A 15,752-nucleotide genomic window follows, 5' to 3' on the forward strand; every position below is an offset into this window, starting at 1 on the left:
CCTAGAAGCTTCACTGTGGGACGAGGACGCTATAAGTTACCACGACAATGTTCACTGCCGTCAAGTCTGCGCACCATATGGGGAACCACACGCCATGGCGCATCGTCCGTCCTCAGGAAACCTATCGTCTCTCACCCATTGGACCTTCAGAAGTTACACCGTGGTGAAGTAATCACAAACATTACAGTGTTGAAGGATAAATCAATGGATACCGATAGCGATGTTGATGCAGCCTTGTGGCACCCACTGATATTTGTGACAGATGATACTCATCCCACAGTGACTTCAGCCTTGGTGGTGTTTGCTGTTATTACCACTATAATAGTTATATTTGCTGTAGTCTTTTATGTAAGGAAGTAGCTTTGTAAACCAACTTTAGGTAAATGTGTTATACAGGCAGCTGTCCCTAATATTATTCATTACGCAGCATAACGCAGTACATAGTGGTAATCATTTGAGATCATCACCATGGTAGGCATTTAGCAATACCCATGTGTTAGGACTTTTTCTTTTATTTTAGTCACCCGAGGACGGTCGACACGACGTGGCCGAGCAATCTGTAACCAGTATAATTTACAAACTGCATTATCTAGAGTAAGTAATTAATAACTTACAACCATGGATGTTTAATTATGAACATTTAATACCTTCTAGAAGCTTGACTAATAGATCGCTCTGGTGGCGAGTGCGGGTATTACTCTGTACGGGCGTGGCATAGCCAAGTCCCTTGGTAGTCTTGAGCTGGACTCCTTAGAATAGGCCTGTGACTTGCAGGCCTGTGAGGAGTGAGATTTGTCAGTATACAGTCCCACTTAAAAGTAATTTGCTTGTAGTTATTTAGAGTCCCGTTGATATCAGTAGATGCCTGAGACTGTCGATAATTATAGTCCTTTTGGACGTCCACGTCTTCTACAAAAGGGGGGAGGGGTATCCAGAGTCAGAACTGGTGTGCATGTACAGTGTGATATTTACAAGTCTAAATATTGTACAGTTAATTAGACTGGCCCCCGTGATATATAACTGGAAGAGTTCTCGGTGTGGGTCGCGTTGTTACTAAGGCAGGCTCTGTGTTAGTCGAGCCCGAACTGAGGTGGTCCAGGTGTAGATATTTACACACACACACACACAAACACACATACCCGTAGGCAATATAAAAACGACTTGAATAAATTTAAAAGCATAAAAGCCCAACGGTGGTAATTACACAGTTGTAAAATAAAAACAAAATAAAACGTGTATTTTGTGTTAGACCAGTGAACACTCAGCCAGCCAGCCAGCCCTGTACGGCGCCCGACACCAAGTCAACACTCACACGTCGTAACACCAACCTGGTTAAGTAATTGCTTAAAGGGGACAGACATACACACATACAGAGCCCCAAACACTAACTCTGACACGTTCTGAGGAGAGTTGAGACTATATATACGCAAGTGTTTAAACTGATTATGTATATGCGTTTGTATATCTATATGAATATTACATGGCCATTGGACCCCATACACGAATGAAAAAAAAAGTAGATTATTCAGATGAAGGCCATAGGTAACACAGCCTAAGTTTCGAAGATGTAGGTTAAAAGTCAAGGTCACAGCTTACGTTCAAACTTTCGCTACAATGCAATTTAGCGGCTGCCAGAGTTGAAGGTTTTTTCCCCCTACTTGATGAGTATTTTTCTCGCTGTAAATGTTTCCTCTTGACTAACAATCTTTTCTGTGTTTTTTTTTCACAAGATCTTTTAGGAACAAGAAATGTGCGAGATGCTTTAATTTGTTGTGACGCAGGAACAAGGAGGGCCTGTGTCTGCCTCCTGCTCTCACTTCCTCCCTCCCTCTCTCACTCCCCCCCCCCTCCTTCTATCTCTCTTCTTTCCTCTCCCTTTCTCTTTCTCCCTCCCCCTCTTTCTCTTCTTCCTTTCCCCCTCTTTCTCTCCTTCCTTGCTCCCTCCCATTCCCCCTCTCTCTTCCCTCCTTCTCTTTCTCCCTCCCTTTCCCACCCCCCCTCTCTCCCTCTCCCTCACTCTCTCTCGTGTTCTCACTTGTGTTTTAATTAAAGCAAGTATGGCTTTTTGTGCCGTGAGTAATTTCGCCTCAGAAGCTGCCCAACAAGGTTCTTTGAGTCTGACTTATACCTCCTTTCCTCTCTCACCACATACTTTCACCACATACTCTCACCACATATTCTCACCACACACTATTGTATCCCCGCCGTGTACATGCTGAATCAGTGTGAATTTGTATGACGATGTTAACGAATACATCTTTGTGATTCATAACATTGAATACCAAAGAATCAAGGTGAGGCATTTTTTCTCGATTGTTTTCTCTAAAGTTCCACCTTCCCACACGACCATTGTAAGCCTTAGCCGAGTCCACGAAAATCAAGACAAAAGCATAACATGGTATAAAAAACAAAACAGCTCAAGATAATGACTAAAATAAATTACCAACCAAAATAAACACTTGCTGCAAGATGTCTCAGAACTGTATTGAGTGAGAGCGACCGTCACATTAATGGCAAAGAAAATCTACAGCACAGATTAGAGACATGGGAAAAATCGATTCATTTTACTTTATGTATTTAGATGTAAGAATATTCAAATGTTTTAGATAAATTTATACTATGTTGTCGGTTTTTAGACTGTTGCTGTTGGGATACTTTAATCGCAATAGCAGCTGTCAGTACTAGTGATTTGACAAGAGGTAAAAACACTTCAAAAATTTCCACGCTGTAATATTAAAATTCACTCGAGTAAAGTAAAAAAAGAAACGGTTTGCACATTTTTAAGGGAACAATATAGGCAACCTCACATGAGCATTAAAAATAAACAGGGTAAAACTTTTACAGATCATTACAATGATAAGGAAGTGTAATCTCAAGTTAACTTAAAACCTAATCTTGCTTCTTGGCAATTTTACATTTTTGTTAAGTTAGTTGACAGCAAGTCATTCTTTAAAGAAACCGCAAATAGCCATTATTGTTGACAGATCTGTGCAATATCAGTTTACAATAACAAAAATATCATAAACGTCTTAATGTAACAAAGCATATATATATATATAAGGCTTTCAATTGCACAAGGGTTAACTAAAGTCAAAATTATTAAATTATTGTTATATGTAATTTATTAATTGAAGAAACATCTTTTGTAACATATACCCCTATGAAGATATGAGATTATAACTATAGCAGACAGGTATTTTATGATGGACCATCAAGTTATTTTAAGACAAATTAACCAATGCTGATAAGACTTGATTATTATTATTATTATTATTATTATTAACAACATTATATTCCTCATCTCCTGTTCGGTCAAGTCCCTACATGTATACAGTACACCTAAGCAGTTGGTGCATAGCCACACATCTTCACCTAACCAGCCGAGAATCACATGATGCTCTTCCTACTCCGTTAAGGGAGTCTGAGCCTGGTATTCCTGGTCTCCTTCAGCACTGAAGTCCGTCGGTCGTCAACAATGGTACTAGTGGTGACGGCTAATACTCTCTGTTAGCGCTGAGTGTGGTGACCTGGTGACAAATGCTGCTAAGGTTTTCTGAATAGTGTCGAATGTCACTGGTATCAGTTGCCGGAGCCGGACAGATATGATTTGTAGCCAATGTTCACAGGCTTCATCTGTGAATGTGTCTACAGATCCAGGAAACAGCCGGTCAGCCAGCACAGATCCGTCAGCAACAAACTGGCTGAGTTTAGATGCTGCCACAGTTCTTTACAGTTGATGAATTAACTCATCTTGCTCAGTATGCAAGCCCTCATGCAGTTTGGAAAACTTTAGCGGTCTGAATCACTTCCACCCTGATTGCACTGGAACTCCTCCTATTGGTGGTCACCAGACTGTGAGTAATTTTGCGTACTGACGATTCCTGCCAGTCCGGTGAAAATCCTCCTTTCATCTCGAGTCTCCCTGGAAATGGACCCTGACCCAAGAGATCAACTTCTTTACCGCCGCCTCACAGATGGTGCAGATATCACCCAACAACAGGTCGTTCTTATGTATCTATTTTTGTTTGTTTTAGATTTTATATACAGCACCTCAAGGAAGTCACCCATCAATGTTATTAGTCACACCTGAGATGAGTTTCAGGTGTGCACAAGCCCCCGTGCCTCTGCCTTCTTCTTGTGGTCACCAGTCTCCACTAACCTTCTTGCACCCACACAAGTTTGTTAGATTATCATCAACCAATTGCAGCTGGTACTGGGCGAACAAGAAGTCAAGATGCAGTGGAAACTGTCTAGCCCCAGGTTGAGTGGTAAGCAGGAGCTTGGTTCGATTTTTAGAAACCTCGAAGAAGGGTGATATGGCAATGACTTCAGCCATCCTGATATTTAGTTCTGGTGCTGTACATACGATGGCCTCTACAGCTAAATCTGATCTATCCGAGCAGGATAGGACTCGTAGCAACGGATTTAAGTTGGATAAGTTTCGGTTTAGGAGGGAGATAGGAAGAAACTGGTTCACAAATAGGGTAGTAGATGAGTGGAACAAGCTTAGCAACTTTGCAGTAAGCGCTGGGATGCTGGAAAGTCTTAAAAGGAGGCTAGATAGATTCATGGATGATAGAGAGTGGTTGTAACTCTCGACAGGAGCTGCCATGCACAGGCCAACCGGCCTATTGCAGACTCTTTATTGTCTTATGTTCTTATGTTCTTATGTACATATTTCCCGACCAAGATGATCACTAAGTAAACGCTGGAGTCCACCTTTTACGTCCAGTGTTAGCTGCCTCTCCGTCAGCAGTAAGCCCTGTTAACTTCATGTTGTGTTTAGGTCCTAACAGCTTGAGAGCATCGTTAACTGCTTCCAGAAGGCCGTTGGCCCGATTCTCTTCAGGGGTTAATGAGGACATGAAATTTCCGTGGTTTGAATTATCACTCATTGTGAGTCTAGCACTTACAAACTTGTGATCATTCATCCGCTTATCAACACCGCCATCGATTTGTATACTAAACACCGCAACTGTTGAGAATATTCCTCATCTTATCCTGCTCTGACTGGAACACTGCTATCGGTATCTGGCGGTAAAACATTGGATCTCTGTAATGCAGGTCATTTGGTGAGGTCACAAGCTGGGTAAGAGCTATATCACATCCCTCATTATGCATCAAAGGCACCAAATGATCAGCCGCCATTGTTGTCAGGGATCTAGCTGGCCAAGAAGATGCTGCAAGAGTTTCAAGCAAACAATCATTGTGGACATCCTTGAGCCAAGAGTGATGGCTGCTCCCTTGGTCCCTGTTTAGTACAAGTCCTGCTTTCTCCTCTGAAATAATATTTATATCAGAAAAATTGTGATTAACAATTTAAAACTAAATATGTCATTTGCTTCAATCCCACTCCCACCTGTAATCGGAACAACCCCATTTCTGGACCTTTTCCTGGCGTCCGTAATGCACTCATGGAGTATAGTTTACAGACAATATGTGGACTTTCTCAGTTTATTTTGTTTTGTACTTGTAGGCTGTTGAAAAATTTCCAGCTCTGGGAATTTCGTTACCAAGGAAGCTACGCCCAATCTTATTCTACAATAAAAATCAGTTGGGGGAACTGTGGTTGTCATGGTGACTCTGGATGTGGATGTATTGGTGATGATCCCTTGTAAGGTGCAGCGGCTGCAGGCAGTGTCAGCATCTGTCAAAACAACAATGTTCTTAATACTGACAGTATCATCACCCTCCAGGACCCTAAAGTGCTTCCAGTATTATATATATATATATATATATATATATATATATATATATATATATATATATATATATATATATATATATATATATATATATATATATATATATATATATATATATATATATATATATATGAAAAATGGGGCCAAGGGACACATCACTGCTGGGGCAATATGAAGGACCTCTCGAACAAAATCCCAGCAGTTTCATTGTAAAACTGTGTCGTGGTGGCAACGCCGAGAAAAGGGTATTAACAACAGTGAATCAGTAAACCTCATGTGAATCTTTGTTCTAATCATCATAGATTGCATTACCATAATGAGAGAAGACAATGTAATTCAACCCGGTGTAAACTATGCCGTGAGGTGACGGGAGGACGGAGTTGATGGACGGATAACTGGCGGTAGAGTCCAAGGTCCTTCCATCTCATATTATTGTTTCCAAACAAACATTACAAACATTGTTGGTTTCAGATGGCCTTACACGACAGCAATGCCACTTTCAATTACAACTAAATGCACATTACATAATTATACAGAGTCAGTTGGTGCGTCTATCCCTCACCCGACAGGCGGCAATTTAGAAGTTCTTTATACTCAAAACAAGTACGACAGAATGACACGAGGTTTACTGAGTCACTGTTATTGTTAAAGGCGTGAGTAGAGGCAACTGGACTGTACAGGAGAGAGAGAGAGAGAGAGAGAGAGAGTCCTATAAGAAATTTATCTCTATAGCTTATACAGAATGTAAACTCTATTTTTGTTTTGTTTACTGGTTGTTAATTATTCAGTTTATTTTGAAGGCTGACTGATTGCTTTCCTGTGTGTGGTGTGTGTGTGTGTGTGTGTGTGTGTGTGTGTGTGTGTGTGTGTGTGTGTGTGTGTGTGTGTGTGTGTGTGTGTGTGTGTAAAGGGCTGAGTGTGATGGTGCAAAGGGATGGAGGTGAGATATTAATAATTCACGATTGATCTGTGTATATCGAACTCTCTCTCTCTCTCTCTCTCTCTCTCTCTCTTTCTGTGCCTAATCCTGCGTGGTCTTCATGGCCGCTTGGGGACCCCCGTAACTCAGCTGATGTGAGTTACGGGGGCCAGAGTTGCTGAGAAGAGCACAACTTAATCTTCACTAAGGAACCTTGAATTACGACCTTCACCCTCCTCCTTCTCAAAAAATAACCTACCTAAGCCTTATGGTGAGAGAGAGAGAGAGAGAGAGAGAGAGAGAGAGAGAGAGAGAGAGAGAGAGAAGGAACACTGAATTATGACCGTCCACTCATCCTCAAAAATTAACCCAAATCTGTCTTATGATGGACGAGAGAGAAAATTAGAGAGAGAGGGGGAGGAGAAAGAGAGGAAAAATAAACTAAACTGCTTTTTAGGATAAGAAAGTGAGAGAGAACTTTGACTCGGTAAATAGTTGCCTTTGGGTACTGTCTATCTCTCGTATGCACTGTATGTATGTATGTATGTATGTATGTATGTATGTATGTATGGTGACATAGTTGAATAGAGTTGGATGGACGTAAGTTATAAAAAAATTCTCTCACTAATGCCAGACAATCTAGCGGTCTCCCCCTCCACTCACTGGTTGATCCTTCGATGTTGTGACCTTTGAAGTTCCTTTACAATGGCCACAGCGGGTTGAACCTGCCGAGGATGTGGCTCAGGTCTCTTGCTGGATTATTCCGCTACAAAGAGCGACCCTCCTGCTGGCTAACTTAACCACAGTAATCACCACAGCAGCGGCCATTATCACTTACAGCAGAGGTTACTGGGGATAGGTGTTACTGGCTTTGATGTTCGTTGTCACAGCAGACAGAGAAGAGTAAAACGCCATCACAGCAGTTGTTATCACCACAGCAGAGGTTATGAGGTGTTCTTTGCCACAACAGTCTACAACACCAGCAGGACGATTCAGCCACAAAGACCTCACAGCTAGTTCAACCACAGTAATCACAACAGATAGGCACTATTTATGACAGCAAGGCGCCAGATTGGTTGCTAGTTACCACAGTAGTCAACCACAACAACCTGCGCTGTACAGAGCCACAAGACGCTAATTGTGATGCTAGTCCTCATGGATGAGTCAACACAGCAACCACAAATTAAATGACTTCATCTCAGTGGTCAACATACCAGTCGCTCCACAGCACCCAACCCATGTGATGACGTTTATTGGTCTCCATGCATGACCCTCACCTGAGAATCGTTTGACCTATCTCGATGTTGGGGGATTGTTGACCCTTCCGTCGACGAGAAAAATGGAATGCTAATTTATGTGCTGCTGACGTAGGATGACCCCGAGAGCTGACCAGTGGCAGATCCGTGTCTTTTTCTCAACTAAATGGCATTGTTATACATATAGTTTGTTAGATACAGGTAGAGATTTTTTTACAGGTTATTACAGGTACTCTATCGAATTAGGTTTATTTATACTTCAATTATCTCCTTTTTTCTATTTAACTTTGTTCCTTCCTTCTTTAATTCTTGATCTATACTATTTATCTTACCTTATTGTCTTACCATATTTATACATTTACATCATTTCTCTGTTCTTATTTATTCTCCCACTCTTTCTTTACTTAACATTTATACGGAGTGTGTGGGAGAGGAGGGGTCTGGAGGGGAGTGCGATGTGTTCACCCCCCGAAGGGTTGGCCTGGTATGTCGAGGTAGTGGGAGGAACAGAAGGGAGACGGAGAGAGAGATAATAACTGTAGGGATATGAATAATCTAGAATGGTTCCTTACGACTTACTACATAAACATTAAGGCACTTATAATTATTCATCGGGTATTTTCACTTGCTTCATTTAAATCAAGTTATTCTCGTAGAATTTTCAGCATGCATTTAAAAGGATCTTAAAAATGAGTTGCTTTACAAACTACACTAATTAATAAAAATACCATATTTCTCACCATATAGAGTCGAACAACTGATAATGCTTAAGGACTACGCCTATATATCTCGCCATAATAAGCCCAGACAAGCCACATTATCTTACACAACACCCCAGCACACACTGGATTTGAAACAAAGGAGGATTCACCCTTTGACGTCATGTCACAAGCCCCCTGTGATTGGTTACGGCGTAGGCTCACATGGCACTGATGCTACGAGCGGTTCTGGCGAGATTTTGGCTCAAAACTGAATTCTATCCACACCTCTAAAATATGACTTTATCACAGTACAGGTAGAGATACAGGCATTTACAGCTACAGGTTGTTACAGGTACAGGTCTTTATAGGTACAGGTTATTAGAAGTATAAGATAGGTACAGGTTATTAAAGATACACATTTTACAGGAATAGTTACAGGTTTTTACAGGTACAAGTACAGTTTATCACAGGTAAAGGTGCAGATTATTACAGATACATGTTTTTACAGGTACAGTTTATATTACAGGCACATATACAGGTACACAAACACTGTTCAGGATTAGATCTTGCATACAGGTACAGGTTTAAATACTAAGTGTAAATACAGGTACAGAAGCATTAACACCATAACAATTAAACAAACACCACCTCATTATCTCCCTCTTCATCTGTCCTAGAGATGCTTTGGTCTCTTTCATCTCGTCAGTCTCCCCATTTAATTTGCATCTCATCTTCCTTACTAATTCTCTAAGACTATTTACTTCCTTTAATATCTCCCCTTATTCTTATCTGATCCTAGAGATACCTCTTAGTCTATTTCGCCTTATCTCTTAATTATCATCTCATCTTCTGAACCAAATATCTAAGATCTCCCAAGACCGTTTCCTTCATAACTTTATCTCTCCCAGTCTAAAGTTTCTTGCCATTTACGTCGAGGCGGGAGTCACCCAGACGTGAAATCCTAGTCATAGTAGCGTTTCCTTATACGAGTTAAATCCCCCCGAGGATTTACCCAACAGAAACATAGGCCAGATGTTAGTCAGCATCACATATCACGGGGGGAAGAGAGCGAGAGAGAGAGAAGAAGAGGTGGTAAAGAGAGTGAAACAAAGAGAAGTAGACGAGGTAAAAGAGTAAGACAGAGACAGAGACAGAGACAGACATACAGGGCTAGAGAGAGAGAGAGAGAGAGAGAGAGAGATCCTCACCATTTGTGTAAGTCCCAAACAATAACCAGAAAAATATATATTATAAGAAGTAGGTGAATAAACATGGAAACAGAGGCAATGTAGATAAGATACTGCATCGTTGCCAAGCTGGAGAATGACCTCAGGGAGAGAGACAATAGTAATCAAGAATATCGGAAAAAAGGAAAGTATGTTACGAAGAGCAGAAATGAACAAAAAAGATAAGCGAAGGTAACAAGAAAAGATAAAATGGAAGAAATAGAGGAAAAGTGGAAGAGGAAGATGATGAATTGGAAGAAATTAAAGAAATTTAAGTAGATAAGGGAGAAGAAGATAAATTAAAAGAGGAGGCAAGAGGAGATAAAGCAGATGAAGAAGAAGATAAAGTGTCTGTCTGTCTGTCTGTCTGTCTGTCTATTGATTCTCATGGAAGTGGTGGAGGGAGTGGGAGGGGGTAGATGGAGGGTTGTTGAAGGGAAGGAGGGATGTGGATGGAGGGGCAGTGAATGGAGAGAGGTGGAGGGAGGGAGGGGAGGTGGAGAGATAGAGGTGGAGGGAAGGAGGGAGGGGAGGTGGAGGGAGGGAGGGAGGGAAGGGATGTGGAGGAAGGGAGGTGGAGGGAAGGGGGTTGTTGTTGAGGGGAGGGAGGTGGAGGGAAAGGGATTGATGTTGAGGGAGGGAAGGAGGGAGAGGGAAGGTGGAGGGATGTGTGGGCAGGGGGGTTCATTGAGAGAAGGTGGCACAACATTATTTTGTTATGGTGATAATATTAACTATAATCTTAGCTCTCGTTCCTTTATATTTGGCGAACTTAACTTTTCTTTAACTTTTTAGCTGTGGTGTTAGCTCTGGTTCCCCCTTATGTGGTGAACGCAACTTTTCTCTGTGTTTTTGACTGTGATCTGGACCCACGTTAAGCTCTTATACTGGCGACGGGCAATTAGTATTCAACGGGGCTCTCTACTGTCAGGGGGCAGAGAGGGGGAAGAAGGAGGGAAGGAATGATTGTGAGGAAGAGGAAGGAGGAAGGAGGGAGGGAGTGGGTGGGTGGGAGGAAAAAAAAAGACGAAAAGTTGAGAGGGAGGGAGGAGGGAGGAAACGGGAAGGAGGAAGGAGAAGGGGGGGAGTGGAAGGAAGGAGAGAGTGAAAGGGAGGAAAGAGGAGGAATAGAGGAAGGTGGGAAAGGAACAGGAGGGGTGGAGAAGGAGGAGGAAGAGGGGAAGGTGGGAAAGAAAGAAAAGAGTGGAAAATTGGGGAAATTGGAAGGGAATGGGAAAGGGAGAGGAGGGGAAAGAAAGATGAAGGACATTGGAGGGAGTGGAAAGGGGAAAGAGAAAATGGCAATAAGAAATAGAAAGAATAAGAAGAGAGGGAGGGAGAGACTGAAGGTGAAAAAGGGGGATAGAAAAGAAGAGAGAAGGAGAGGATAGATGAAGGGAGAAAAGAGCTAAAATGGGAAAACGAGGGAGAGGGGAGAAAGATAATTCCAATAAAGGTTCACTTCTATACTGTCTCCCTAGAATGTGTTTACCTTCGTGTCTCAAGACGTGGAGACGACGAAGACGGCTTTTGGTACCATCCGCTGAACTGAATCTATTTTTGCTTTTAGGTTAACTTAAGACACCCTAGTTTATTTTACCTGAAGATTAGACACCCTAGCGCTACCTGATGGAGCTAGGTAAGATGGAGAGAACAGAGAGTAAGAAAGAAAGAAAAAAGATAAAGAGAAAAAGTAGGGAAAACGAAGAAATGAGAGAAAGAGAGAGAAGGAATTATAGATAAAAAAGCGAAAAAGGAAAAGTTATAAAAAGAAAGAGAGGGAAGGGAGGGAGGGAGGGCGGTCGTTGGGTGGGTGGGTAGGTAGGGAGAGAGAGAGAGAGAGAGATAAATGATGAAGAGAGAGAGATAAATGATGAAGAGAGAGTTAAAAAAGCAGGTAAAAATGATGAAGAGAGAGTGAAAATAGTAGAGAGAGAGTATAGAGGTAGGGCATTGCTCTACTCCCAAATGGCAGGTACACTCCCCGGGGTTAATTAAACAGGTAAAGAAGGAAAGGTGTGTCGCGGCAGGTAGTTGGACCCTTTAATTAAGAGCACAAAAGGAAGGTGACGGCTCAGTACCTCCTAGTTAGGTTAGGTTATATTAGATTAGGTTAGGCTAGGTTAGGTTAGGTTAGGTTAGGTTATATCAAATTAGGTTAGGTTAGGCTAGGTTAGGTTAGGTTATATCAAATTAGGTTAGGTAAGATAGGTTTAGTTAGATTAGGTTCGGTCCCGTTTCATTAGGTTAGGTTAGGTTAGGTAGGTTAGGTTAGGTTAGGTTAGGTTAGGTTAGGTTAGGTTAGGTTATGTCAGGTTATAACAAATTAGGTTAGGTAAGATAGGTTTAGTTAGATTAGGTTCAGTTCCTTTTCGTTAGGTTAGGTTAGTTAAGGTAACATTAACTAAAGTTGGATTAACTAGGTTAACGAAATTAGAAACAGAGGAGAGAAGATGAATTAGATAATGTTAGAATGGATCACAGATTGGTTAAGTGAGGTGGTGATCAGAAACTTCCCTTCAGCCAGTCAGTCAGTCAGTTTGCTAGTCAGTCAGTCAGTCAGTTTGCTAGTCAGTCAGTCAGTCAGTCAGTTGTATGATTGACATATAGTTCACCCCACCCCCCAAAAAAAATAAAATATCAATTCATATTGTTACTACTCGTATATGAATCAAATAATTCCTGCAGATATTTTCTACATACACGTTTTCTCAATACGGTGAAGCAGACACAACAACGCATGCTGATCACTGGAGAAGATATCAACGTATTTCGTTCAGCGTTTCAAATTGTAAAGACGAATAACTATACATTTTTTAACTTTACATGGAGCTGACTGACATATCCAATAAACTGTTCAGGATATGTATAATGGTACACACACACACACACACACACACACACACACACACACACACACACACATAAAAAATAACAAACTCACGTATACAAACAAACCAGCAAATACCCACACATACACACAAACAAATAACAAACACATGCATACAAACCAATAAAAACACATATATACAAAACAACAAATACACAATAAAACAAACACACAAACAAACACCAAACATTCTCCACCTCACTCCCACAACACTCCTCCACAACACTCCTCCACAACACTCCTCCACAATCACTCCTACACAAACACTCCTCCACAATCACTCCTACACAAACACTCCTCCACAATCACTCCTACACAACCTCCTCCACAATCCTCCCTACACAAACACTCCTCCACAACACTCCTACACAAACACTCCTCACAACACTCCTCCAAAACACTCCTACACAACACTCCTACACAAGCACTCTCCTAAGACTCCTACACAACATTTACACAGGCACTCTCTGCTCATGGTCAACACTCCTCACAACACTCTTCCACAACACTCCTACAAAACACTCCTCAACACTCCTACACAAACACTCCCTACAGGCCCAGGCCCTGCCACACTCCTACACAACACTTCCACAACACCCCTACAAAACACTCCTACACAAACACTCCTCCACAACACTCCTACACAAACACTCCTGCCTACTCCTCCCACAACACTCCTCACAACACTCCCTACACAACACTCCTCACAACACTCCTACACAAACACTCCACAACACTCCCTCCACAACACTCCTACACAAACACTCCTCCCACAACCTTACAACACTCCTACACAAACACCCTCCACAACACTCCACACAAACATTCTACACAAACCTCTTCCACAGCTTACTCTACAAACACTCTCCATAACATTTTACATAAATATTTTCTACATAACATTTGTTACATAAATATTTCTTATATAAACTCATACACACAAATACTTTTCTACAACATTTTACATAAATATTTCTTCACAATATTTTACACAAACACTCCTCCACAGCACTCCTACACAAACACTCTCCACAACACTCCTTTTACAGCTTCAAACACTCCTACACAATCACTCCTACACAAACACTCCTCCACAACACTCCTACACAAACACTCCTCTTTTTTTTTTTTGGTTTTTTGTTTGTGTTTTTTTTCACAACACTCCTACACAAACACTCCTACACAAACACTCTCCACAACACTCCTACACAACACTCCTACACAATCACTCCTACAAAAACTCCTCCACAACACTCCTACACAAACACTCTCCACAACACTCCCTACTGAAAACACTCTACACAAACACTCTCACAGCTTGCTCCTACACAAACACTCCTAAGCACAGAACACTCCTCACAACACTCCTGCAACACTCCTACACAATCACTCCTACACAAACACGTCCTCCACAACCTCCTACACAAACACTCCTCCACAACACTCCTACAAACACTTCTCCACAACACTCCTACACAAACACTCTCCACAACACTCCTACACAAACACTCCTACACAATCACTCCTACACAAGCACTCCTCCTAACACTCCTACACTGACACTCCTCCACAACACTCCCTAGCACAAACACTCCTACACAGTCACTCCTACACAAACACTCTCTACAACACTCCTACACAAACACTCTCACTGCTTACTCCTACACAAACACTCCTCCCAACACTCCTACACAGAACACTCCTACACAATCACCTCTACACAAACACTCCTCCACAACACTCTGTACACAAGACCCTCCACAACACTCCTACAAACACTCCTACACAATCACTCCTACACAAGCACTCTCCACAACACTCCTACACAAACACTCTCCACACACTCCTACACAAACACTCTCACAACACTCTCCTACACTCTCCACAACACTCTACACAAACACTCCTCCCACAACACTCCTACACAAACACTCCTACACAAACCTCCTCCACAAACTCTTGCACAAACCTCCTACACAATCACTCCTACACAAACACTCCTCACAACACTCCTACACAAACACTCCTCCACAACACTCCTACAAACACTCCTACAAAACTCCTCCACAACACTCCTACACAAACACTCTCCACAACACTCTCTACACAAACACTTCTCCACAACACTCCTCCACAACACTCCTCACAAGCACTCTCCTACACTCCTACACAAACACTCCTACACAAACACTCTCCATAACACTCCTACACAAACACTCCTACTGTCCTCCTACAAACACTCTCCACAACACTCTTACACAAACATCTCCACAACACTCCTACACAACACTCCTACAATCACTCCTACACAAACACTCTCCTAGAACTCTCCTACACAAACACTCCTCCCACAACACTCCTACACAAACACTCCCTACACAAACACTCCTCCACAACACTCCTACACAAACACTCCTACACAATCACTCCTACAAACACTCCTCCACAACACTCCTACACAAACACTCCTACACAATCACTCCTACACAAACACTCCTCCACAACCTCTACACAAACACTCCTCCACAACACTCCTCACAATCACTCCTACACAACGCCTCACAAAAGTGCTTCAACATCTTTGGTATAACATATTATCACACTGAGCCAATCTTGAGTGACAGCGGATTACAACTCGCTCAGGACACGGACTAATATATTCAATTCCATGATTTCAGTGGCATTAATTCAGGACTGAAAATTACTTTCTGTAACAGGTTGAAATGAATGTGGTTTTCTCCCTCAGGTGATGTATTACAGGTAATTGCTTTTGCCAAAATAAGGGGATCACCGTAATATTAGGTACCCCAGCATATTTCACCTGATGATTGAATACCCTAACACTATCTGGAGGGTTAGGTTAGGTTAGGTTAGGTTAGGTTAGGTTGTTTAATTTTCACGTGATCTGGAGCAGTGTGTCCAGTGCATGTGTAAATGTTTGTAGGAGCGTCAATAAAAGTCTCTCGAGGTATGTTCTTGTCATCGACTGTGCGTGAAGTAATCAATCATGCATAGGACAGATATAGAAGGGTAGGCAGAGCAATACGTAACTGAT

Source organism: Homarus americanus, unplaced genomic scaffold, assembly GCF_018991925.1.
Source record: "Homarus americanus isolate GMGI-L3 unplaced genomic scaffold, GMGI_Hamer_2.0 scaffold56333, whole genome shotgun sequence".
Classification (NCBI taxonomy): domain Eukaryota; kingdom Metazoa; phylum Arthropoda; class Malacostraca; order Decapoda; family Nephropidae; genus Homarus; species Homarus americanus.